This window comes from Notolabrus celidotus, chromosome 22, assembly GCF_009762535.1.
Source record: "Notolabrus celidotus isolate fNotCel1 chromosome 22, fNotCel1.pri, whole genome shotgun sequence".
Classification (NCBI taxonomy): domain Eukaryota; kingdom Metazoa; phylum Chordata; class Actinopteri; order Labriformes; family Labridae; genus Notolabrus; species Notolabrus celidotus.
In genome coordinates, this window is record NC_048293.1 from 1,873,560 (window position 1) to 1,897,838 (window position 24,279).

Here is a 24,279-nt window from a genome sequence, read left to right on the forward strand (position 1 = left end):
AATCAATCAGCTTAGCCCTGATGGGCAGGTTCTGGTGGACCAGCATGATGTTGTCTGGTTTAATGTCAGTGTGCGTGATACCTAAACCTTTCAGGGCGTCTAGGGCGACCAACAGCTGCTGAGCTATTGGCCGGATCTCGTTCAGGAACAGAGTAGAGCCGTTAGTGCAGATCAATTTAAACAGATCAATGTCCAGCATCTCAAACACCAGACAGGTCTTTCCGGCATGCTCGAACTTCTCCAAAAACTTCACCACGTTAATTTGGTCTGGATCGCGTACAGAGATGAGTTTTAACATGGCGATCTCTCTCTCTGCGTCCAGGATGGTAGTAGAGTCCTCATTGAGGATTTTCACAGCCACTGTGTCTTTAGTTTGGACATTCAGGCACAGGGCCACCTCGCCAAAGGAGCCTTCCCCAATAAAATCCAGGACGGTGTAGGAAGACGAGCTGCTGTGCAGGGTTTTACCTACCCGAACTCTAGATTCAAATTCATCCATGTCAGGTGTGAACAGATTTCAAAGATTTCTCAAAGTGTTTGAATTCACAACCAACAGGTGTGTAAGACAAATCTCTCTCTCTATCTTCTCTCTTCTCTGCAATGTGAGCTGTTTTGATCTGGTACCTTCCTATATACCCACACAGCTCTAACCTCATTATGATATCACACTCCTAAAACCTTCCAGCTACACTGTGACATCACAGTCCTGGACTGACTGTCCAGTGCGCCTGTCAATGCAGGGTTCATTCAAGGACCGTCATAAATGTGCATTACAGCTGTTTCATGGCATTTTTCTGTGGATCAAGAGAATCAAAATGCATTCACAGTGGTCAGAGAAAGAATGTTTTCTAAAAACAAATGCCAATAATTTAGCATATTTACTTGCCCCTGAGATGTTATTGGGCAAAAGAGCTTAAAAAAATCACAACTTTCATTGCAATTTTTCTCAAAAAGCTGTCCCAAAATCAGGCTTTTTGGGCCGCAACGATCACAACCCCCCCCCCCACAAAATCCTGGAGGGACTGTATTATCATGTTTATTACAAGCGGTAACCTCCGGCCGCGAGAATTGAAGCCAATGCCTAAGGGATAATGTATGGTGAACAGGTTGTTATGGTAAAAGAAATCCTGACAGGGTGACCACCCTGAAGGGGTTCTTTTTCCCATAACTACCTGCTCACCATACATTAACCCGTTTATTACCCGGCTACTAACTTAAAATACAAACACGTTGTCAAAAAACATTGATTCAAAGATTATTTTAGGATTTAAATGATTTATGTTTACAGATTTTCGAAAATCGTCCCAGTGATTCCACGTCAGTTAGTGTTCCATGGTGATGGATCCTTATCTTATATCTCAGAGCGACGCAGAAAAACTAGTCCATGCATTTGTTACCTCCAGGTTAAATTACTGTAACTCCCTCTTATCAGGCTGCCCCAATAAGTCTCTAAAGACTCTTCAGCTAGTTCAAAACACCGCAGCTCAAGTACTGACTAGAACTAGGAAGAGAGAGCACATCTCTCCAGTGTTAGCTTCTCTACACTGACTCCCAATAAAATGTAGAATAGAATTTAAAATCCTTCTTTTAACCTACAAAGCCCTTAAAAATCAGACACCCTCGTATCTTAAAGAGCTCATAGTGCTCTATTACCCCTCTAGAACTCTACGCTCCCAACATGCAGGCTTGCTAGTTGTACCTAAAATCTCTAAAAGTAGTATGGGAGGTAGAACCTTCAGTTATCAGGCCCCTCTCCTTTGGAATCATCTACCAGTCAGGGTCCGGGAGGCAGACACCCTCTCCACTTTTAAGAGTAGGCTTCAAACTTTCCTTTTTGATAAAGCTTATAGTTAGAGCTGGATCAGGCTTGGACCAGCTTTTTTTATGCTGCTATAGGCCTAGACTGCCGGGGGAACTGGCGCACTGACACACTGGGATCCTATCTCACCCCCTTCCCCCCAACCCCCTCATCACTTACTTTAACTCTGCCTGTCCCATTAAAGTTACTAACCATAGACCTTTCTGGAGTCCCTGAGCTCTCTTGTCTCGTAGATTCCTCTGAGCTGCCGTAGACGTCCTCCTGCTGTGGACGTTCTGGACTCCAGCTGATGTTGGCTGGATATACAGTAGTTTAAATTTTATTCATCCCAAATCTGTTTATTAACCTAGTTCCGATTAATTTATCCCAAATTGTTTTAAAAAGGTGGATTGTTTAAATAACAACACTGTTTCAAACATTTACGTTGAGATTTATTGTTTTTAATACAATTTTAATTAAAACATCATGTAAAAAAATCAGGCACCCTCGTATCTTAAAGAGCTCATAGTGCCCTATTACCCCTCTAGAACTCTACGCTCCCAACATGCAGGCTTGCTAGTTATACCTAAAATCTCTAAAAGTAGTATGGGAGGTAGAACCTTCAGTTATCAGGCCCCTCTCCTTTGGAATCATCAACCAGTCAGGGTCCGGGAGGCAGACACCCTCTCCACTTTTAAGAGTAGACCTAAAACTTTCCTTTTTGATAAAGCTTATAGTTAGAGCTGGATCAGGCTTGGACCAGCTTTTTTTATGCTGCTATAGGCCTAGACTGCCGGGGGAACTGGCGCACTGACACGCTGGGATCCTAGCTCACCCCCTTCCCCCCAACCCCTTCATCACTTACTTTAACTCTGCCTGTCCCATTAAAGTTACTAACCATAGACCTTTCTGGAGTCCCTGAGCTCCCTTGTCTCGTAGATTCCTCTGAGCTGCCGTAGACGTCCTCCTGCTGCGGACGTTCTGGACTCCAGCTGATACGGACGTGCTGGACTCCAGCGGCAACAGCTTCTACTACTCGTCTCATCACTATCACCTCTCTCTCTTACTCCCCTCTATCTGTCTTTCCAGACCCAACTCGGTCGAGGCACGATGGCTGTCTAACATGAGTCTGGTTCTGCCTGAGGTTTCTGCCTGTTAAAAGGAAGTTTTTCCTCTCCACTGTAACTAGCTAAATACTGCGAGGTGTAATGCTCATGATGGATTAAGGTGGGGTCAGACTGAGTCTTACCCTGTCTTGGTGTTGGGTCTCTGTTCATAATTTAACATAGAGTGGTCTAGACCTCCTATGTTTGTAAAAGCGTCTTGAGATAATGTTTGTTGTGATTTGGCGCTATACAAATAAAGATTGATTGATTGATTGATTGATTGATTGATTGATTGATTGATTGATTGATTGATTGATTGATTGATTGATTGATTGATTGATTGATTGATTGATTGATTGATTGATTGATAACCGTGGCCAATGTCTCACGACCAACTTCCCTGAACTCGCCATCTACATTTACTGGTCACTTGCTGTCTTAAATATGTGGAATCTTTTCGACCACACCAGCACTCCACAAGGTTTATTTACTTACTTATACAAGCGTTTACTTGAAATGCATGACTGTGACCTAATGAAGGAGAAAAGCTTTTAAAAAGTGGCACTTTTCGCTATGTTTCCCAGCATGCTTTGTGCAGCGCAGTGTTTGCTTGTTTCTTCAAGTGTTGATGTCACTGGTTCATAGGACGCATCTCACCTTTAAGATGAAAAAAGGTATCAAAAGTACATCTTTGTGCACCAGATTGTACAGTATCTTTTTTTTTTAATGAGCCATGGACATTTTTGCAATTGCAGACTGGATTGACCTTCAGACATGTTTCAGATCAACATTTTTAAACTCAGCATGGAGCAACATTCAAGGCAGTTAATCACAGATCACATAACATTTAATTATCAACTGATGGACTTTAGAACTTCAAAGGACATGAAAATCATGACTCATGCTGAAGGCATCAACCATTTTGGGGTCAAATTGCACGTCTATGATAACACTATTTTCATTAACTTTGATTTTATTTATTTTTTCCATGAATACATTTCAATGGAAATCTGAGTAAGACTTTCTTCTGACTGAAACTATTTCTTTAGTGCATTTTATCTATTTTTTTTAACTTTACTTATGTAGCCCACGTTTCTCTACTCTGACAGAGAGGGGCTCTGAGTTTGTAAAATTTAATAACTTTACTTAATAATAAACTACTCAAAATAAAATTTCACTTTTTAGTCAAGTCTTCAAAAACATGAGTAGTTTTGGGTGCTTTAAAGGTGACATATCACGCTTTTTTCATCAATATATATTGGTCTAAGAGGTCCCCAAAACATGTCTTTAAACTTTATGCTCAAAAAAACACTTTGAAATCAGATTTTGGTCTGCCTGAAAATCCCTCTTCTTCAGTCCTCCTCAGAACACTCTGTTTTCTCTCTGACCACGCCCCCTCAGGAAGTGGATGTGCCCTCGGCTCTCCAGCACGTTGATCTAATGTTTACATGTTGGCTGAATATACACGGCTGCTCAGAGATCACGTTACTTCAACCCTCTGAATCTGATCCAGAATCTGATCCTGACGGCGAGGCGCCTGTAGCAGGACCTTTCTGAAGGATTGGTCACAGATTTAGTGTTTCTTGTTGTTTTATTTATCAGTATGTAGACGTGTGTCTTGGTACACAGCTATGAACATGTAGCTATGTGGCTATGCTAACTAGCGCTAGCACTTATCCATGACGAATAAAAATCATCCACTAGATCTTCAAATCTGCAGACGTGGGGAGTAAAACCGACCTCTGCCAGAAAGGCAGCGGGACCTTTCTGAAGGATTGGTCACAGATTCTGTGTTTCTTGTTGGGTTTTTTTTGTCAGTATGTAGACGTGTGTCTTGCTACACAGCTACAGCTTCGACATGTAGCTATGTAGCTATGCTAACTAGCGCTAGCACTTATCCATGATAAATAAAAATCATCCACTAGATCTTCAAATCTGCAGACGTGGGGAGTAAAACCGACCTTTGTGTTTATTAAGACAGCCTACAACTAGCATGCCTCCCTCCTAAGCTCCTTGTTGGCACACATTTGTGCAGGTAATTAAAAACGGAGGAGGGATTCAGTATTATTTTATACAGTCTATGGGCTGAACAAGCTCCGAGCTCTGACTCAGTGACAGACCGGATATTGTTGTTACGTAACAAAAACACTGAAGTCTGAAACGGCTGGTTTCACACACATTTACAGAAAGGTGGAGAAATCAGAACAGGGGCAGAATGGATTTTTTTCATTCTCGGGGGGTTTGTAGACATGCCAGGGACACATATTTCAGGTAGAGAACCATTAAAAAGTCCATTTTGCATGATATGTCACCTTTAATATACTAAAAACAAAACAAGTTATCTTGTCTGATTCTCTTTTACAGTGAGCAACTGATGAAAAGACGAATCACAGCAGTATGTACGTAAAGTAAAGGGGACATCATTACAGTGTTTCGCCTGCAAAAAAAACAGAATGAAACCTTACACTACTTTTTAAAGAAGACAATGCGTATAGAAACAGCAGTATGTGTGTGTGTGAGTGCTGAACAGGCTTTTAAGGGTGGAAAGAAAAAGAATGTTAGCTGTCTGGACTGTAGTTCTCCTGAGACCTCCGTTATCTTCAACAACCCTGACAGGAGAGATGCTCCTACAACCCCGGCTGTTCTAATCATTCCTGACATTACCACTTCCTCCATCCTGCGGGGGGGGGGGGGGGGGGGGGGGGGGGGGGGGGGGGGGGGGGGGGGGGGGGGGGGGGGCGCATCAGCTCTTGGCAGGGGGACTGTAACGCAAGAGCCAAGAGGGACGAATAGGAGGAGGAGGAGGAGGAGAAGGCTCGGAGTGAAGCCATTGATGGAGGTTCCTAACCTGGGGTCTGTGACCTCTCCTGGGAGCTCAGGGAGAGACTATAAAAGGTCTCTGCCCTCAAGATGACATGAGTCATCTCCTTGTTGTTATTCTATTCTGAAGGGGTCATTCAGTGGTCAAATGGATTGTTCAGGAATGTCACAGTTACAATAACAAACATTTATTGAGAATTAAGTAATTATTGCTTGATAAAACAAAATCTGTAATGTTAAGAAAAGGTAGTTTGTTCTTTGAGGACTTAACTTAACTCTACCTGTCCAATTAAATTAAATAGTTTCTAACCATAGACCTTTCTGGAGTCCCTGAGCTCCCTTGTCTCATAGGTTCCTCTGAGTCGCTGCCGTAGACAGCTTGTTGCTTCGGTCGTGCCAGACTCCACCAGCTACAGCTACTACTCTCCATCTCACTGCTATCATCTCTCTCTCTTCACCTCCCTCTATCCCTCTTTGTGACCGCAACTCGATCGAGGCAGATGTCTGTCTAACGTGAGTCTGGTCCTGCTCGAGGTTTCGGCCTATTATCATGCACCTTAATATCATTTGCACTGCTATCTATTTACTATTGTCCATTTTGAAACTGTCACTGCACTACCTGCACTGTGTACATAGGATGTTTTATAGAACTGTATTTTATGATATCTTATTGTATTTTATATTTAAATTTTAGATATTTAAAAGCTGGAAGAGAGAAACAGCATCTCGTTTTACCTGTATGTCTCGTATATACAGTGAAAATTGACAATAAAAACCTTTGAATTCTTGAATCCTTATTACAGGAAGTTGGTCCTTGCTAACTCATTTTTCATCCCTAGTTTTTATATCTGTAACTACAAAGTTTTAATTTATTTTAACAAACTGAGTTTTCATGACATTTTTTAAACTAATTTTATGATCTTAGATTTTAAAATATGTTATGTTTTCATGCTTTTGTTTGTTTAATGTCATATTTTAAATTGGGTATTTTCAGACAAGGTATGGCGTTATGGAATGAACCTGATATTGGATGTTCTACTTTGGATCTACAAGAGGTCTGAGCCAGCTTCGGGCTGCGACTCCACACAGAACAGACTCAGTGTGTGAGTCTTAATCCTTGGGAAGAAGTTCTGAGATGAATCGAATGATTAAAGGTTCATTTCTATCACACTGACATCAAAAAAGAAATTACTTCAGTATCAACTCGATATGTCCAATAGTCCTGAGACTACAGATCACCTGGATAGACGCCCCCAAAAATGATTCAAAACAGCTCTGCTTCATTTTGTCCTTACTGTTAACATACAAATGAATGCCTCTATAACTGTAATAAGCCTGTATTGGTGAATACATCGGACTGCATGGACGTACTGTATGTCTAGAGCTGGCGTGTCCAAAGTATGGCCCGGGGGCCAATCGTGGCCCAAAGTCCATTTATTTATGGCCCCAAACTTCCATCTTATATTGTTTTATTTATTCCACAGAAATTAATCACATTCTGAATCATCTGTACATTTGCAGTTTCTTTCAAGCACACAAACAAAACTAAAGTCAATCCAGAAATGTCTCAAAAAGCTTCATATGGACTTCCTGTCTAAAGCCAAAGCTCTGGGAATTCTGCAAGACGGCAATAAAGAAGAAACACAAGAACTCTTAAAGCTGACAGGTTTTCAAATTCATGTTTTTATCATGATGTGAAAATGTTCTTGATGAACACTAAAAGTTCAGATCACACAAAAGAGGACACAAGACAAGACCAAAATTATGAAATTGTGCAGAAAAGGGAAAAATTTAGTGCATAAAAATGTTCAGAACTCAAGAAAATAATTATTTAGTTCTTAAAATGTTGTCTGCTGGTCAGCAAAGTCTTCAAAACAACATAAAAAAGAAGTGTGATGAAATCCAGATTGTGATCCTGCCATAGGAAAATGAGACAATATTTTTTCCCACATTGCCCGACCCTAATGAAAAACATTTTCCTCCAGAAGAAGATAAAATTTGCTAATGTTTACGTGGCTTGTGGAGAACTGAGGACTTCCTAGTTACTGATTTATTGAGAAAACTTAAAATAATTGTTATTTAATATTTCATATATAACATTTAGCATTCCAAAGTCTCAGTAGGAGCCACTGGCCCTGAGGTATTCTGACAACATCATATGTGGCCCTCTTTGAAAAAAGTTTGGACACCCCTGGTCTACAGTTTCTTGACTCCTGTCACTGACATTTACCACCATGGATGCAGGGATACATTTCATAACTTGTCAAATTTGGGCCGTGGAGGATGTCGTCAATGACACACATTCCATACCAAAAGTTCACCACTACTTAATTTGAACACACAAAGATGCAAACTTGCTTCACCACCAAAAGCAGAAGTTGTATTTGCCTACTCCTTTGCATAAAACTCAAGTAGAAATATGTTGAGAGTTATGTGGCCGTTTAATATCTGTTATGTTTGCTGAACGCAGCAAACTGTAACCAAACTGTACACATTGAAATGCATTTTTCTGAAGTAACATTTTACAAACTAACTGAAAATTGTATATAACATCAAATTGTTGAGTCAGCTGTGCAGCTACACTCCTGAAATAAATTCATTCAGTACATTTCTAGCCAATCAGAAAGGAGCATTCTCCCTGACTACTACTGTGTAAGTGTAGGTCACAGAAACAGGGTCAGAATAGCAATTTATCCCACTAGAACTCAGGGTTAAGGGCAGGTGAGCCGATTTTGAAGCCATAGCTTTGGGGCAACTTCCCCTCCACTGCCTCTGACACAGCCTGACAGGTACCAACTGGGAATATGAATTAAATAGCCACTCATACATGGATGTGCAAGCGAAGAGGAGGATCTGTAAGGAAGAGGGAGAGTCTAGCAGAGCTGCTCTGTTGAGAAATTCCTCCAGGGATATAGGCAGCCAGGGATCATTATCGTTATTACCATTGACATGTAATATGACGGAGGCGGCAGGGTGGAGGCTGATTGATGAATCCGCTTTAGCTGGCAGAAAACTCTGCACACAGCACTTTCAGCTCTGGAACATTGGACAGAATCATGGAAGCAATAACTCACCATTTCTGTGGTGGGTTTGAGCAGAGCAAGGGAGGAAATACTAGTTAGCAGGAGTTTTCTTTTCATCTGCTACATTTCAAAGGAAATATTGGACGTTTTGAAAACTTTTATCTGATTGCCAGAGTTACTGGGTTTCAAATTCACATGAGAATAAGAGTATGCCTCTGAAAAAAAAAAGAATGTCTTGTATCAACTTTCTTTACCTTCAAAATAAACAGGACCATGAAGGGATTATAAATAATGGCTTTAGCTGGCAGGAATAAAAGGAGGATGTATTGTGAGGTGAATAAGAAGGCAACACATAGGGTTTAACTTGATCTAACTGGAACAAGAGCATGCACATTGATGATACATCTTTGAAGGGACTCAAAAGGGAAAACAAAAGCAGGGATAAAAGTGGTTGCATGCCTGTTTTCTTGTCAAAAACCTTCATATCTGACACGTTAGAAAACCCTGGATTCATTTCAGTAACAATATTTTTCAGTTACAGTTCCTACAATATCTGCTTGTGTCTACAGTCATGGCCAAAAGTTTTGAGAATGACACAAATATTACATTTTCACAAAGTCTGCTGTTTCAGTTTTTATAATGGCAATTTGCATATACTCCAGAATGTTATGAGGAGTGATCAGCTCAACTGCAATTAATTGCAAAGTCCCTCTTTGCCTTGAAAATGAACTTTATCACCAAAAACACATTTCCACTACATTTCAGCCCTGCCACAAAAGGACCAGCTAACATCATTTCAATGACACACAGGTGTCACACACATTAACACAGGTGTGGGTGTTGATGAGGACAAGGCTGGCGATCAATCTGTCATGATTGAGTGACTGGACACTTTAAAAGGAAGATGGTGCATGACACCATTGTTCCTCATCTGTTAGCCATGGTTACCTGCAAGGAAACACGTGCAGCCATCATTGCATTGCACAAAAAGGGCCTAACAGGGAAGTTTATAGCAGCGAGTAAGATTGCACCTCAGTCAACCGTCTATCCAATTATCAAGAACTTCAAGGAGAGAGGTTCAATTGTTGCCAAACAGGCTCCAGGGCGCCCAAGAAAGTCCAGCAAGTGCCAGGACCGTCTCCTGAAGGTGTTACAGCTGCGGGATCGGGCCACCACCAGTGCAGAGCTTGCTCAGGAATGGCAGCAGGCAGGTGTGAGTGCATCTGCACGCACAGTGAGGCGAAGACTTTTGGAGGAAGGCCTGGTGTCAAGGAGGGCAGCAAAGAAGCCACTTCTCTCCAGTAAAAACATCAGGGACAGACTGATATTCTGCAGAAGGTACAGGGACTGGACTGCTGAGGACTGGGGTAAAGTCATTTTCTCTGATGAATCCCCTTTCCCATTGTTTGGGGCATCTGGAGGAAGGCTTGTTCGGAGAAGACGAGGTGAGCGCTACCATCAGTCCTGTCTCTTGCCAACAGTGAAGCATCCTGAGACCATTCATGTGTGGGGTTGCTTTTCGGTCAAGGGAGTGGGCTCTCTCACAATCTTGCCTAAAAACACAGCCATGAATAAAGAATGGTACCAGAACGTCCTCCGAGAGCAACTTCTCCCAACCATCCAAGGGCAGTTTGGTGATGAAGAATGCCTTTTCCAGCATGATGGAGCACCTTGCCATAAAGCAAAAGTCAGAACAAAATGGCTCGGGGAACAAAACATTAAGATTTTGGGCCCTTGGCCAGGAAACTCCCCAGATCTTAATCCCATTGAGAACTTGTGGTCAATCCTCAAGAGGCGGGTGGACAATCAAAAACCCACAAATTCTGACAAACTCCAAGCATTGATTATGCAAGAATGGACTGCCATCAGTCAGGATTTGGTCCAGAAGTTGATTGACAGCAAGAAGGGTCAACACTGCAAATATTGACTTATTGCATGAATTCTGTGTAATTCTCAATAAAAGCTTTTGATACTTATGAAATGCTTCTAATTGTTTTTCATTATACCATAGAAACATCTGACAAAAACACCTAAAAACCCTGAAGCAGCAGACTTTGAAAATGTAATATTTGTGTCATTCTCAAAACTTTCGGCCATGACTGTACTAAAGTTGTGGTTAAGATTAAGGACCACTTCAGACTTTTGTTGATTAAAAGCACATCGACCAAACTTGTCACATGTAATAAAACAAAGGGAAAGGACCCACACGCTGATAACTATTCATTGACAAAAGTCCAAAAGGCAAAAATGAAGAAACTTACTATAGCAAGAAAACAAAAACACTGAGGAGCCAAAACCAAAACAAGACTAGGAAGTGACATAAGATTCAAAATAAACACGAAGGAATCAATGGGAATAGGGAAAAAGATGCAATGATTGGACTCAGTGGGGAGGAAACACAGAGGCCCAAACTCAATGTCCAACATCAAGCACTCACTGACTTTGAGGCGAGTTCCCGCTAAGTCTGTGAGTGCTTAGGGCTGTCCCACTGTCAAATCCTCAAGTGTGTGAGGGATCTATCACAGATTTTTTGAGCCCTTTAATGCCCCCTTTCTGTAAGTGGACATTTTTGCAGACTTAGCGTAGGGGGATTGTCCAGAATTCATAGAATTGTGACGTGAAACACAGGATTCCCAGGGGAAGCCCGTAAGCTTGCCAGTCTTTCATGGCTCAGAGTAGACAGGAGGTTGGCATGCAACCTTGCAAATTTTATTAGGAATGTTTGTTTTAGTAAACAAACAAATTGTCTTTTTCCACAAATGAAGTATGTGAGGGACCAACACAGTCACAGTACCCAGCAGGCTGTTCAGGGTCATTTAGTTAAGAAGAGACCAAGAACTGATGCGGTGAGCAGATCTGTTATGTATAGAGCCATCACACTTTGGAATCATTTACCAGTCACTATAATTGAAGCCCCCAGTAAAGCCAGTTTTAAAAGACTCTTAAAGGAACACCTTAATCAGAACTCTAACATTAATGAATTTTAATGAATTTTAGTAAACATACTGTTTTGTTTTTTGATTCATGTTATTGCATGTTTGAAGCATTTTCCTTTTTTCTATTTTATGTTTGTAGCATGTTTCTGTTTTTGTATTTCATGTCTGTAGCATTTTTCTGTTTTTTGTATTTTATTTCTATATAGCATTCACAGTTTTTCTTTGTAATGTTTGTTGAATTTTTAGTTTTGTATTTTATGTATATTTTGTATGTTATGTTTTGTGTTATGTAGACCCCAGGAAGAGTAGCTGCTGCATTAGTGGCAGCTAATGGGGATCTGAATAAAGAAAGAAAGAAAGAAAGAAAGAAAGAAAGAAAGAAATAAAGAAAGAAAGAAAGAAAGAAAGAAAGAAAGAAAGAAAGAAAGAAAGAAAGAAAGAAAGAAAGAAAGAAAGAAAGAAGGGTAAACGAACATGTCACCTTTAAAGAAGTAAGAGTAATAAACAAGGTTCCCACGCGTCCTGGAAAACCTGGAAAACAGTTGACCAGTTTTCCAGTACTGGAAAACACCTGGAAAATGGGAGAAAAAGTCAAATGTCCTGGAAAATGATTCCAACATGACTGCGTGCGACCTGACAAGGTTAAAAAAAAACACATCCCCATTCAACATTTGTGGCCATTTTTGTCATTCAGTTCTATTTAGGTCATTAAAGCACTGATCCTCTCATTATTATTATTTTTTTTAATTTCAGTAAGGCAGCTTCCAGGGTCCTTTGCTGACTCTTTTGTTTTTTACATAGCTAATTTTATATTTATTGAGAAAAGAGAAAGCTGAGATGGGAGTTGACCATCATAGTTACTTGGTTGCACTAATAAAGTGCTGTACATCTGTGGTTGCATTGTTCTATAATTAATTTGCCATAATTTTTAAGCATGTTAGAGATGATTTCAAAGATAGCCATAGACTGCACGTCTTTCAATGTAGACTTCCACTGATAGGAACATATTAGACTATTGAGGAACTAAATTAGGAACCAAATTTAGACTGTCATACCAGCTTGATCATCACTGAAAATGTCCTGGAAAATGATCTCTGGAAAAGAGTGGGAACCCTGAATAAATCTCCCTCAGTTCAACAAAGGAAATAAATATGTGATAGAGAAACTGTGAGAGACGCAGGGAAATAAATTGCTGTGACTACTTTTGCACATTTTTTCCGACCATCCCCCTCGCTGCATTAGAACAGATAGCCCACAGGATACAGTCTGTCAGCCTTAAATACCACTGACGTGTAATATAACCGTGAGGGGTGGTGGAGGGGTCACAGCACGCCCACCTCCTCTGCTGGAGATAAAACAATAATGCCACTACAACACCCGGAGGTTAAACCACTACCACGATACAACTGAGTCAGAAAAAAACTCATTCAGCCAGAAATCAGCAGGGAAAGTAGTTTTGATCTGCACAGAAGGAGGCAGACTTTATATTACACTTTGGGGAATTTAGGCTCTTTCACTTTTATCATGAGGCTCAATAGAAGATGCAACTCTGAATGAGGTGGATCATTGGGTAATATTCTTCAGATCCTGGATATCCCTCAGTCTGTTCTGCTTTCACCTCCCGTTATGATGTAATGTGTAGAAATCAGACCACTGTCCTTACATGGAAGAATCCAGAGCCAGAGCACATGCAGACACTGTTCAGAAAGTACAGATCGTGTAGACAGACACAAGAGCAAGAGTTATAACTACAGAATTCACAATCCGACCTCGCTCCTTTTCCATTTGAATTATAATATTTACAGCTAACATTTGGATAAGTTAAACGTATTGATTTGATAAGGGTTGTCACTATTTTTAGCTGTGTTTTAGAAGATTGCTTAGAAGACTACGTAATACATTTATAAATTAAATTAAAATGATTGTATCACACTTTTCCCTGGCTTTTAATGTTGCCAAAGAGGCAAATTACATAGTATACACTGTGTGCACAATTATTAGGCATGTGAGTATTTTTGTGAATATTTCAAAAACTATAGCAACATTCATTTTCAAATTAGTCAAGAAGTCAGATATTGAATATATTTCTTCAACTGTGTGGTTAAAATGATGCTTTTCAAAGTACGTTGGCTGTATTTTTAAATAAATGCAGAATCTGCAGAAATGAGTGTGACAAATTATTATGCAAGTTGGTGATAAGAGCATACAACTTGTGAAAATTAAAAACTAGGCACCATTTTAAACGTTCTATTGATTGAAAATAATAATATTTACTACAACTGTTTTCAAACTTCAACAAAAACAACTGTTTTCTTTACATTTGTATACAAAATAAAACTGTTAATGTCTTTGAAACATTTCAAATCTAAAGTGTTTCTCAAATGTCCAATATAACCTCCTTTTCTTTCAGTGAGGGTCAGAGGTCACTGTAAACTGATTTAGTTTCTGATGACTTCTCTGCTGACTCTGTGAGCTGTACCTTGTATGTCTTTCCAAAGAGGCTCTTTGAGCTGTATTTCTTGCCATTACTGTAAATTATCTTCTTCAGTATTGACCACAAGTTCTCAGTCAGGTTGAGATCAGGAGCAGGCAGGCCAGTTCATGAGGCGTTCCTCTAAAGTGAAAAAGATGCTAGTGTTCATGCATGAGCACAATGCACCGTCACATGCCTCATGTTATTCCCAGGACAAGACGGCTTCTCAGGGCTTTAAAGAGGATCGCCTCATGAACTGGCCTGCCTGCTCACCTGATTTCAACCTGACTGAGAACTTGTGGTCAATAAAGGTGTAGAAATCAGAACGGGGCAGAATGGATTTTTTTCATTTTCGGGGGGTTTGTAGACATGCCAGGGAAACATATTTCATGTAGAGAACCATTAAAAAGTCAATTTTGCATGATATGTCACCTTTAACTCGGCTATCTGGCTAACATTACCAATTACTACCTATTGTTTGTGGTTAAGTAATGGTTAAAAACTCCAGCAGAACAAAGATGGGAAAAACATAACATTAGAAAGTATGGAGGGAGTTAGCTCCTTAAACATAGACATATATACAGCATACATACATTACTTTAACTCACAGTGGTCACCACACACACACGGGCATAACCCGACTCGGCTTCTCTGGACCATAAATGAAGGTTTTCTATCCACTGTTTCCTCATTTTTCAGAGTTTTTTGCATTTCCCACTTAAAACCACGACCTTTAGGACACGATAAACACTTGTCGGCTGCTCTCTGTTTGATTGGTTAGGGAAACCGTAAAAAATGTGTGTTTATGTATCTGCGCAGACTGCTGCAAATCACTTCCTGACCCCCATCTGCATTTTGCGCCACTGCCACGCAATGGAAATGATGTTATATGCAAACAACCTATTGCATGCAAATAATTAATCCTTTCACTGAGAGTGGTCCTGACTGGACTATATTTCAAGTGTTAAAAGTCCATATTAACAGGTCACAATCCCTTATGTCTGCCTATACAGCTCTCATTCTGTGGAAAAAAAAAGAAGCTGTTGAGTCATCAGGAGACCGAGCTAGAGGCTCCCTTATTGACAGAAAGGGGAGATTAAATTTACAGACTCAAACAGAATAGATTATTTTCTTCTTTACACTCCACTGATCTTTTCATAGTCGTGCCAACACTTCTGTAGCGGCCTGAATCAATGGCAATATTCAATTTTGAATCTAAGAAGGCAAGTCCATCGGGAACAACGCATGGAGACATTTTCTGTTAACAGTTCAATCTCCTAGTTTCTCACAAAGGCTTCATCCCAGACAAGTTTCACAAGATAACTAAAGGATATAATGCACGCATTAGGCTTTTGTGCAGTAATCAGTACTCTGGTATTGACAGCAGACAAGTGGAAGAACTAGATAACTAGAGTCTACAGCTTCAAGCTAAACATGCTTCACCCTTGTTTCAAAGCAGCTGATGCTAATTCAACTTAACTAGATCAGAAGAGAGTTTTGAACTCCCTTATAGCTCATGGCTTTGTTAAACTCATATCATTAAAGACATTAAGGTTCCCTGCAATGTTTTCTGTTAAAGCTTTACTAAAAAGAAGGGTTGTGAGCTCAACGCTCGAGGGATCTTTTACAGTACTTTTAATCAATCAATGACGTTGTAACACAAAGTGCTGTACAGAAAAACAACTTCAAATAGAATCAATTAAGAAAAAGATCCCACCCCCAGCCCTGACCCCAAACCCACCCCACAATCCTAAGGTTAAGAAAACAATATATGCAACAATAGAAATACAAAACAAAAATATAATAAATAAATGAAAAAAATAAAAATAAAAATAAGTTTCTGAACGAACTGAGGAAACCCTCTCATGATATCTTAATGAGGAAACACTGGAGGAAACATAAGATGTTAAAACTCAACACAGGAAATTCAAATCACCAAAATAAAATACATTTCAAAGATAATAAAACACTAAAATATTAAACCATTAAAAGAAAATAAGAGGCTATACTTAAAATAAATAAATAAGTACATAAATAAATAAAGTAGAATAAGAGTGAATACAATTTTAACTAGATAATGAATAAATAAATAAATAAATAAATAAATAAATAAATAAATAAATAAAACTGTTATAAGAATGAAACTTAGTTAAAAGCAAGACTAAAAAGGTCGGTCTTGAGTTTGCTTTTTAAAATATTGATGCTCTGGGCAGCCCTCAGATCTTCAGGCAGGGTGTTCCACAGACGTGGGCCGTGATAATAAAAAGCTGCCTCACCGTGAGTCTTAGTTCCTACTTTTGGTACAATTAAAAGTCCACTACCTGAAGACCTGGGAGCTCTCACTGGCTCATACAATGAAAGCAAATCTGATAAATAAGAAGGACCAAGACCATTTAGAGATTTAAAAACCAATACAATCTTAAAATCTATTCTTAAAGATACTGGAAGCCAATGCAGAGACTTTAAAATTGTTGGGATGTGGGCTGTCTCTGTTTTAATGTAAAGCACATTGAGTTGCCCTTGTGTATGAAATGCGCAACACAAATTGCCTTGCCTTGCCTTGCCTTGCCTTGCCTTGCCTTGCCTTGCCTTGCCTTGCCTTGCCTTGCCTTGCCTTGCCTTCATCTGCAGAAAATGGAAAGTTTAGGTCCTACAATGACATCACAGAAGTTTGGGAGATAATCTTGCTGCAATATTAAACTTGCCAAGTGCCTCCATCTCCTCCGATTGTAATCAAGTGGAGCCAAAAGAGACGTCTCGATGAGGGCAGACATACTGTGCTGGGGACAGATTTTGCTCAAAAGTCCCTCCTCCTTTACTCTGTTAATCCCATAAAGAACGCTGCAGGAGCCTGCATTTGTCAACAAAGCTGTCAATGATGACGTCACATACCCTCCCTTTAATAAAATAACTGAATGAAATGAGCTGTCTCTCAAAAAATGAACACGTACATATAAATCTGTATGACAAGAAGTAACTGATAAGACAGAAAACATGCTTGAGAAACTTTTATTTGATGTGTATTTTCATTTTCTACTTAGACCCATGTCCCATCTGTTCACATGGAGAAGGCAGGCTTTAGGACCTATACTGCAGCCAGTCACCAGCAGGAGCTCTAAAAGTTTTTACTTCACTACAGGGGAACTGTTAGGCTGTACATGATGTTACTGTCTATAATGGAAACTGACTGCCTCCATGGCATACACTGAGAATGGACTTTACGTCACACACCTGTTGTCCAGTAAATAAGCTTCTAATTATAGATTCTGGATTTTCAAATAATCTGTTTTAATATCATCTTTTGTTGGGAATGAAATGATCAGATACTCAGTTATTCAAGGGGAAGTTATTCCTGTGAATCATAAAATTGCTTTAGAGTGTATCATCCAAGTCCATAACCCTCTTGAGAATGTTATGCATCATGTTGGAGTTCTGCTGTTTTGAAAAAGGTTGTTTTGCTGCTCAAGGGTGAATTAAAGGAGTGCATTCAGAACAATGAGAGAACTTTTTGCCTTTTAGGTTTCATCTCTTCTTTGAAAACCAAAGAGACTGTCCCAGTTTGACTCTGTTAAAGAGGATCATTCAACGACTTCTTGTGTTCTTTTTTCATGTGAGAGCTGCATTTGGTTTATTTATGACAGTTGTCTAACAATTACAACAATCATTTTTCAGATATGACCTCATTTACTAATCTGAACTTTGTCTCTAATGTTTCAGTGGATGTAAGGTCATTTTAATCCCAATGTTTCTCTGCTCTGGGTCAGCAACCAGGATCATAAATAATGTCTTTTGTGGATATGGGACTCCACACCTCACTCTTATATACTCACAATTGTCACTATTTACTCAATCACATTCATTTACTTAATCATATTATATCATATTAATTTTACTCATATAGCCAAATATACTAATCATCACGAGTGTTTAGATACAAATATAGCGTGTACTGAAACCATGCAGCTTGGCACCACGGAGAACTGAGACCTGTACAGTATTGAGGCCTCGGTCACCCTGAACATCTGAGAGAGTGGAAAAGTACTGAGAACCAAAGAACGCCATGACTGCATGTCTGGATAGCGGTAAACCATAACAACAAGAAGGACCTGAAGGTCGTAGTCACAACGACATATTAAAAGTAAGACGTAATGTAGCCAAAAAACAGGAACCAGGGCCTTGGGAGAATTCCATGCATCAGCAGACATAGGTTCAGTATCCCAGAAATTAAGGGGGGGGGGGGGGGGGGCAGGTGGCAGACCACACGTAGCTGATGTGCATTGGTGAATGATGAGAGAACGTTATCCTTGAGGGTAGACAGGAATGTGTGTGCGCTAACTGTCACGTTTCAGGACAACTTCTCAGGCCTGGAGGAGTATGATGGGAGTCAGAACGAGGATGACGTGGACGCGCCTCGGGCCAATGAGGGGGAGACAACGCCCTCAAATCATGCACAATTCAAATTCATCCTATGTGTTAATAAATACTGGGTCAGGGAAAAAGTAGTTGGTTCAGACTTCGCGAACTGAACAGCACTGTTGTTGATCAGGGACACGATAGTCAGACCCAGAGCTCTGTACACTTTGCAATTTCTACTGGTGTTTAGAATAAAGCTGATTTTTGAAACTTCAATACCTCCTCCTATTTTCTTCATCAAACGAACACGCGAGGACCAGGCATTCAGAGAGGTCCTCCAACACTTTCCAAAAAGATCCACATAAACCGTACCAACTTCTTTTAATAATTTTTAATAGTTAGGGCCCGAGCACCGATGGTGGCGAAGGCCCTATTGTAACCCTAAGGGTTTCATATAATAGAAAATTGCAGTTTTGGACCCCTGAACGTGAATGAAAGCGCGAGTATTTTTGCACACTCATCGGGTCTGGTGAAAATTGCAAGTTATTATAGGTCTCGCAAAAAAAATCTCAGTAGCGCCCCCTAGAGGTAAAAATAACAACCTACGCGTCGAGTTTTTTGAGCTACATGCTTGAAAAATTTTACACATATTCATGGCATCAGGACGCACAAAAAAGTCAGTGGCACTTATATTCCAAACTCAACAGGAAGAGCGCCACCTAGCTTTGAACAGGCAAAATTGGGCCAAATTGGGTCCGTGCAAGGGTGCATACTTTTGCTCATTTCTCCTAGAGCTTTTCTCCGATTCAGTCCAAACTAGGCACATTCTATAGTAAACCCATTGATGATTAATACAAAGTAAAGGCATTCTGTTTAGACGAAAGATGTGGGCGTGTCGGACTTTGGGGCGGGGCATAAAAAAACCCGTCAAAAAATTGATTTTTGTGACTTTAAAATGCACGTAATTTCACCTCATCCAACACACTCGTCAGTGCTGGGAAAAAAAATGTTTTTAGACTTTCAAATGCCCAAATCTCCAAAAATCATCAGGCAGTGGCCAGAACAAGCGATGCTGACTATCAGGCAGTGCATCAACATACATACAGATTTCAATGCGAAAATGTAAAAATGATAAAAGGAATTCTGTTAAGACTAAAATTGTGGGCGTGGCACACCGTCAAGTTTGGAGGTTTTCTTGGCAATCTGCCAAAATTTTGAACGTTTGCACCACCTAAGGCAGCATATGCTCTCAGATCTTGCTTTTGCATCACGCGGCGGCAAATATCAAGCGGCTTTACATGTGGGGGCGGCTCGCGTAGGCGGCGGCCGCTGGTGTGCGAGGGCCCGCTCATCGCCGCTCGCGGCTTTAATTTTATTTGTAGAGCACCTTTCAAAACCAGGTTACAAAGTGCTTCACATGGGCAGCAAAATAAAACAGGCAGATCATAAAAACACACAAGTCAAGATAAAGAAATAAAACATATTTTAAAAGATATAAAATTCCCTTAAAAGAACTCTGAAGGAATACAATTCTTTCAAAATATATTTCTTAAGATGGTTAAAATAAAATAAAGTCAAATAAAATTCAGATAAAATCTGGGAAGGCTCTGTGATAAAAGTATGTTTTAAGAAGGGATTTAAAAGAGCTCACTGGGGGCACTGGTGGCCTAGCGGTCTAAGCGCCCCACATACAGAGGCTACAGTCCTCGTCGCAGGGGTCGCCGGTTCGATTCCCGGCCGGTCGACCATTTCCTGCATGTCTTCCCCCACTCTCTACTCCCCACATTTCCTGTCTCTCTTCAGCTGTCGTATGAAATAAAGGCAAAAAGGCCCAAAAAATATAACTTAAAAAAAAAAGAGCTCACTGACTCAGCAGACCTGATCTCCTCGGGCAGAAGGTTCCAGAGTGTCGGACCCCTTACTGCAAACGCTCTGTCCCCTTTTGTTTTCATTCTAGTGTTTGGAATGAACAGTAAACCTCAGCCTGAGGATCTCAATGTACGTGTCAGCTCATAGGGTGTTAAAAGGTCTGCTATATAGCTCGGAGCAAGCCCATGCAGGGCTTTAAAAGTAATCAGTAAAATCTTCAAATCAATTCTCTTTAATAAGTGATTTCATTAGGGAAAGCGTAAACTCACCTTTGGTGTGATGGGCCGGCCTTTGTGTTGCGTTCAGGTACCTTTGGATTTTGGAACTCCTGTCAGCATCAACATCCAGGGTTCTTTTAACTCTGGGAAAATCAAGTAAAAAGCATTCTCTACAGTAGGGTCACACCAGGAACCAGAGCAGGTGGCTGTTACATTCATGATGGGTATAGGCAGTATTTGAATTTTAACTTTGAATTATTGTATAGTAAAAAAGTCTAGTTCTTTAAAAGTTATCGATTTGGCAAGCAAAGATTAAGTTGCCTTCAATCGTTTCAACACCAACATTTTTGTGAATTTTGTGCCGTACATTTCACATGTATTTTTCACAAGTATGTAAAAAAAAAATGCAATTTTCCCTTTAAAAAACACAAGGCAACATACATAAAAATGAACTCTTAAAATTTGATAATAAATCTACTTTAAAAATGTTCCACTTATTTCTTCTGAACACATCTAACATTCTTTAGTGGTTGACGTTGGTGAGTCTGTTAAAAATTGGTGGGTGGGGATCTGTGTCAGTATTTTCATACATTCCAAAAAATTCCCTAAAAGTGAAAACACCTCACCTGAAATTCATGCGATCACAAATAACTGAGCGAGCATTCTCTGCCTGAAGGAAACAAAAATCTGAAGCATGTCTGATGCATGTCGGGGCCCAAAAAAAAAAATCCATGATCATCGATTTGCAAGCCTTGTGTGGTTTCTGGCAGCACTTCTTGACTTTCTCTGTGAGTGCACAGGGAAAGCGACTGCAAATACCCTCACGGAGGCTGGATCGATGAAGGATTACAGGAACTTTCCGTGTTGGTTCCTTTTCTGCTTCCTTTGATATCGCTCCACTTTAAAAGAACACTTTCATCTCCCTGACCAGCAAACAGTTAACACATAATGGAGAGAGACACTTTGTAATTTGTGAATCCTCAAACGGTGTTTTTGTTCTCTTGATAAAGTTTGTAGTGGGAGGTAAAGACCAGAATACATTGTCTTTTAGAGGTGTGATGTTACCTGGCTGTGGGAGCATGGCACTTCCTGGAATGAACAAAAGGCGTGGCCAAGGGTGAAAGGGACTTTTATGCTGAAGCCACCTGAGTGGAGCAGACCATCTGCTCTGATGTCACAGGGGGGGTTTGGGCTTAGTTAGTATTACTTTGAATTCAGTTTGATTAAGCGTCCATTCTTTTTACCCCTTGAGTTAAACTTGGTTTGGCTCAACCACTATATAAGTTCCTTGATGTCTCATTGTATCAGGTCATACATAGGGAAACACCCTGATGGGCTATGTCAGTGTGGGACGCTTGAAACAGTGCAGCATGTACTCTTTTCTTGTGTAAGATATGGGCATGAAAGGCAGATTCTGTACAGAGAATTGTCGGACCTGGAGGTCTCTCCCTTTTCCTGTAGAACCATATTTGCCGCTGGTGCGCAGGCTCCGCTAGTCTGTCGGGCGGTGCTACGGTTCTTAAAATCAACTGGGCTGTATGCCAGACTGTAAGTAGGTGCTAGACCTAGCCTGTGGAGGGCAGCATTACACTCCCCAGTGTACAGCCTGCCGGAATCCCATTAGAAGAAGAAGAAGAATTGTATCAGGTCTGTTTGTTTAGCTCACATTTCACCTTTTGTTGTGTTAATTGAGTTATGTTAATGTAACCCAGACAAATATGCATTGATAAAGTTCATAAGGTATGTTACAGTTTAAAAAAAAAGGTTTAAAAACTCTTAAAAGTACCGGAGTATAAGTTAAAAACAAGTAAAGTATAAAATGCTTTTGATGTATTGTATTTCTGTTTTATTGTGAAAAGCTAACAGGAAGTGCTGTGTATGCAACCGCTGCTAGTCATTGGCTGTAGCTTGACGTGAGTGAGAGAGGAGAGGTGATGCGCTAATTTGACCGCGAGAGACGGCAATGTGTGCGCCGCTGTTCGAGTGAATGAATGAAAGAGTTGTGTTGATCATTAACCCAATGGTCGGTAATGTACACTCGTTTCATGTTTTTTGGATTACCTATGGACATTTCAGCTCGAAGTCTGTCCTTCAGTAGGGTGTTTTGTGGTACTTTGAAGCGGTTTAGCACACAGACTTTTAACATTCGCTAGCTAAGTGGATGCTTTGCACGAGGACTAGTTTAGCTAACTCAGCTTGCTAATGCTACTTTTCATCATTCCGGCCTGGAGGTGAAGCTCGTGATGGTCGTGACCGAAGTGCTAAGAGACTGCTAGAAGAGTGCCTTTGGATTGTATTTTATTTTATTTTTCCTCCGGACATCGCTCACGGGAGTCTATGCCTGGACCAGCAGACGGGGATTTCGCCGCCATCTTAGGACACGGGGTTTGTTTCCTCCTCTTCCAGTGAACTTGGACCACGCACTGAACTACTTAAACCGGTACTGTTTATTTTGTCTGCTCATAGCGTGAAGCATCCGTTAAGTTTGGACCCCATCGCTCCCAAGCATCGCTCAGGCCTGCAACTATAAGGTTTCTATGGTTAAATAAGCCGGCTGGTGTGAGTGTGTGTGTGATTGGTGAGTGGGCCCCTCACATAGTTTATTACAGTATAAAATCTAAGAGCAGATGTGAATATTGTTTGCTTACATGTTAAGTAAATTCTAAGTTTGCATTTAACTTACTGTTTGGTCATTTTGCCTGTTTTTAAGTGTGTGTGTGTGTCTGTGATCGGTTCACTGAGAGTGTTAAAGGTGTAGTAAGTAATATAACACTTTAAAGAGTACATAGGTAGGACTTAAGAGGCAGTAAATTAAATAAAGTAGTTGACCTATATTAGTCTCTAATATTACATAGAAAACCTAGGAAGCCCTTACCTAGAACAGTGGGTAGAGGTGGGCTACATTAAGTTGACCTCTTTTATAGGCCTAGTTCTTATAATTTTGGTTTGTGAATTTGGTTTGCCTAATTTGGGGTAAAATAAAAACCCACTTCTCTTTAAAACTTACACCTGTGTCTTGTGCTTTACTGCTTGGTCCCTATCAAGAGGTATACAAAAATCCTCTACTTTTCATGTAGACACCAGATTATTTTCCTTATGCTGGTGAAACTAAATGTGTACCATCTCCTCTGAGTCCCACCACAGACTGTAGGAAACATGGACAACAGCATACCAAGTGAAGCTGCAACCAGCTGCATTATAGGCGTTAAACCCTGCCTCCTCCATTATAACAGATGGAACATGGGTCAGACTACAAAATTGAAATACACATCAAATCCATTCTTCTCAGTCTTGCTTTCTGTTGTGACAGTTTGTCCTTATAATGCTGATTTGTTAGCAGGTGTTCATTTTTTGCAGAAGTTTAGTTTTAATTAGTTATTTGATGAAGAAAAGATGACTGATTGACGGCTCAGTTAGCAAACACAGGCTCCTGCAGCATTATGTTCTAGATTAGCAGTTTTATTTTAAATTTACAACTTTAATCTCATTAACCTGTTTTTTTTTCTTGTACATTTTCAAAATTTTCATGTAATTTCACAACTTTAAACTGGTTAATGTATAAGTTTATTCATGTGAATGTGCAACGTTTCTTCTATATTTACAACTTGTTTAAAGCTAGGGTTGGTAGTCTCGAAAAACTAGCATGAATTTGAATGTAGCATTTCCTCAGGACTCCGTCTAAC

At 40.2% G+C, this 24,279-nt stretch overlaps 2 long non-coding RNA genes across 4 annotated transcripts; one reads left to right on the forward strand and one right to left on the reverse strand.

Annotated features, from left to right (window-relative positions):
* Window positions 1–3,342: 3,342 nt before the first annotated feature.
* Window positions 3,343–21,687, reverse strand: LOC117806527. Of its 3 annotated transcripts, XR_004629686.1 has the most exons (4): window positions 21,662–21,687; window positions 21,223–21,519; window positions 20,648–20,739; window positions 3,343–3,561 (listed from the first exon to the last, which is right to left on the reverse strand). It is a non-coding gene; the product is annotated as an uncharacterized LOC117806527 (long non-coding RNA). The 3 variants fall into 3 exon arrangements; XR_004629684.1 differs by having other exon boundaries at window positions 21,223–21,680; XR_004629687.1 differs by lacking the exon at window positions 3,343–3,561 and adding an exon at window positions 5,250–5,341 and having other exon boundaries at window positions 21,223–21,680.
* Window positions 21,688–21,965: 278 nt separating this feature from the next.
* LOC117806552 lies at window positions 21,966–23,602 on the forward strand. The gene is made up of 2 exons (XR_004629688.1): window positions 21,966–22,243; window positions 22,828–23,602. It is a non-coding gene; the product is annotated as an uncharacterized LOC117806552 (long non-coding RNA).
* Window positions 23,603–24,279: the final 677 nt, after the last annotated feature.